Consider the following 2,997-nt stretch of genomic DNA (forward strand, 5'->3'; position numbering starts at 1 on the left):
AACGATACTTGATTTCTACCAACGCCACCACGAAATTAAGCTCGTCTTCACCGTTTAGAATATCGACAGTAAGATTCAATCTAACGCTGCAGGAGGTAGTGGAAAGTCAGGCATCGTGTACTGTCATGTCCATTGGTATTTATTGCCATTTGTTACATTATACTAGCTTAACCAGCTAATAATGTCGTGTCCAATATGGCCTTCATACCACGCGTGTTAATATACATTGTCTATACACAACATGGTATAATTGGAACTATTGTTTCTGTACACAGAGTTTCTACCTCCACTCTAAACAGTCGGGAATCTTCTTGCTCTCGATTTGCGATATTATAATTGCTCCGAAATTGTATATGTTTGATTTAAATAGTTACTATCATGTCATATTCACATGAATTTGCATAGAAGACATATAACTGATCTCTTGACTCTCACTGTTTAAAATGTAGTCACGTGCAGATAGACTATCGTTCTGCTTATTCGTGTATTTCCGCATGACGACTATGATAAATAGTTTGAAAATGAATGCAATTTTTTTAGCTTTGATAACCCTGAGGAAAAATTATTGTTCGACACCAAGGCGAATATTGCCAGAATACGTCACGATATGCACTACTTGTTTTATTAGACCAAACGCATATACCCATGGTACACTTCGGCATTATAGTAGTTAAGTAGGGACTATAGGGACGACCATGAGGGCGCTGTTCGTATGACGTCATCGCACCCGATTATGAACAGCGCCCTCATGGTCGTCCCTATAGTCCATACATTAGCATAAATAATGACGTCACAATGGGAATTCGTGCATAAATTAGCATAAATGAGGAGCAATGCCGTAAAGGGGATCATTTGAATGAGGATGACGTCACAATGGGATATTGTGAATACATTTGCATACATAAAATAGATGTGAATACGAGGTCGTGTCGAGGTCATCGTGACATTTGCATAAATTACTATCAATTTTTTTAATTATTTTTTTTTGTTGTGAATACGAGGTCGTGTCGAGGTCATCGTGAATACATTTGCATAAATTACCATCAATTTTTTTTAATTATTTTTAATTATTTTTTTAATTGGACAGGCGTGGACGAAAGATTTTCAGAATATATCGTAGAGGGCGCTCACACATACACACACACACACACACACGTTAATAAATACACGTCATTTTGAAAACTAATGGAGTTTATTGCACAAAAGAAGTAAACAAGAATGAAATATTGACATGGAGTATATATTTATGACATGGTTGAGTATTTTTTTAACGTCACAAAAAAACATACGATGTGAGTAAGGAAAATAGTTGCGTAGTGTATAAATGTTTAGCGTGATTAAATATTTCTTTGTTAACACCTCGAAAAATACGTAGATACATGTAAATGTGCGGCGTGGTTAAATTTATTTTTAATGCCACAAAAAATACGAGTACATAAACGATTCGATTAAAACACAGAAACGAGAAAAGCCAATAATAGTAAACATTGATCAATAAAAAATAATTCATTCTATATATACATATGTTGTTTATTTTTACATTTCTTACTTCCTTTCAATGAGTCAAGCAGTCTGTACACTTTTTTTTTTATTCCATCACTATAATCAGAATCGCTCATCTGTCGTACAAGAAAGAGAGAGAGAGAGAGGATAATATTAAAAACCGATAGTTATATAAAGAAAGTATAAGTTATGTGTTGAAAATTTAATAGTATGAATTATCCCGTAAAACTGCGGTCATCAATCCGCTAAAATGCAAAGTATGCAAAATCGGTTGATCGACGTACAGTTTGTTTTTTCAAAAAATGGCGGACTACGCTACTATGAGTTAAAATGTATAATTACCTGATCGTTTCACAGAATAACTTTTGACATACATAATCATCACACGGAATGAGTTTACGGTGTAACGTAGCGATTTTCGTTTTTTCCCCCGACGAAGAAAATATGTCCTCGCTTCTTGCCAAAGATTCAAAGGCGGTAGACCAAGTTTGACCTTCCGTGAAAAGTTCATCTCATGGACACTACGAGTCATACAGGACGTATTGGCAACACATGGCTTGAAAGTATTTGATGATTGTAGATCCACGTACGAGAAATCTTATAAATTCCATGACATGACTACCGTACGAGTCATAATAGTCTTCGTGGTAAGGGTATTTCAGACAGAAAGTGGCCCAACGCGTTCCACTCGCGAATATCAACGGTGTTTGATATAAGCGATGTGTATCATTCCGAAGCACACTTGTGAATGCCAGTCTGAACTCAATCACAAGATTAAATGTAAGGCGTGTCTAGTCCTAAGTGTTCCCAACGTGAAATAGACCTCCCACGTAGATGATAAACAACAGATGTTGGTATATTTATGTTATCTAAAACATGAACACTCACAAACAGCCTGAGGGATATCGAGTTTCAAGTTGAAAGCGTGAATTTCGACCTGCGTGTATGGGATACTGATAACATGACTCGACATTCTGTTGACCCCGGCACTATCAGTCAATTCACTGACTTAAACCACAGTCACTCTACTAGGACGGTTAGGAAGCGCCGCGTCATTCTATTGTACCCACCCTTGTCTCCATAAACATTGAAACAAGAGAGGTGTTAACGAGTTAAGAAGTCATTAGCATTAAACAGGCGACGGAAAACACGCGATAAATCATGAGACAGTGCGAGAGTTGCGTCATTTTCCCCCACAAAGCATTGCAATACATGGCACTTTGACCTTTCAACGAAGAGCAGTCTTAAATGCGGAAATGAACATGCTTTGTATATACACGTTTTTCGCGAGAAAATCTTGCTGTCTTGTATGGCATTCTGAAATTATAAATAGTTAATAGAATACTATATTAGTGAATTTCCCCCAAAAGTCGCCCCTGTCTCGACTGAATCAAAACATGTTGAACGGGATTTGTATCAGTCGTCAAATAAAGCGAATGGAGGGATATGAAAGCACGACAATCAAAAATCTCTTTTGTCCAATTACCTCCTATG

The 2,997-nt window shown here is 36.9% G+C and overlaps 1 long non-coding RNA gene across 1 annotated transcript; it reads right to left on the reverse strand.

Annotated features, from left to right (window-relative positions):
• Positions 1-1,047: 1,047 nt before the first annotated feature.
• On the reverse strand, positions 1,048-2,686 carry LOC146737887 (uncharacterized). The gene is made up of 2 exons (XR_014930774.1): positions 1,846-2,686; positions 1,048-1,619 (listed from the first exon to the last, which is right to left on the reverse strand). It is a non-coding gene; the product is annotated as an uncharacterized LOC146737887 (long non-coding RNA).
• Positions 2,687-2,997: the final 311 nt, after the last annotated feature.

Source organism: Saccoglossus kowalevskii, chromosome 10 (genome assembly GCF_978046115.1).
Source record: "Saccoglossus kowalevskii chromosome 10, keSacKowa6.1, whole genome shotgun sequence".
NCBI classification, from domain to species: domain Eukaryota; kingdom Metazoa; phylum Hemichordata; class Enteropneusta; family Harrimaniidae; genus Saccoglossus; species Saccoglossus kowalevskii.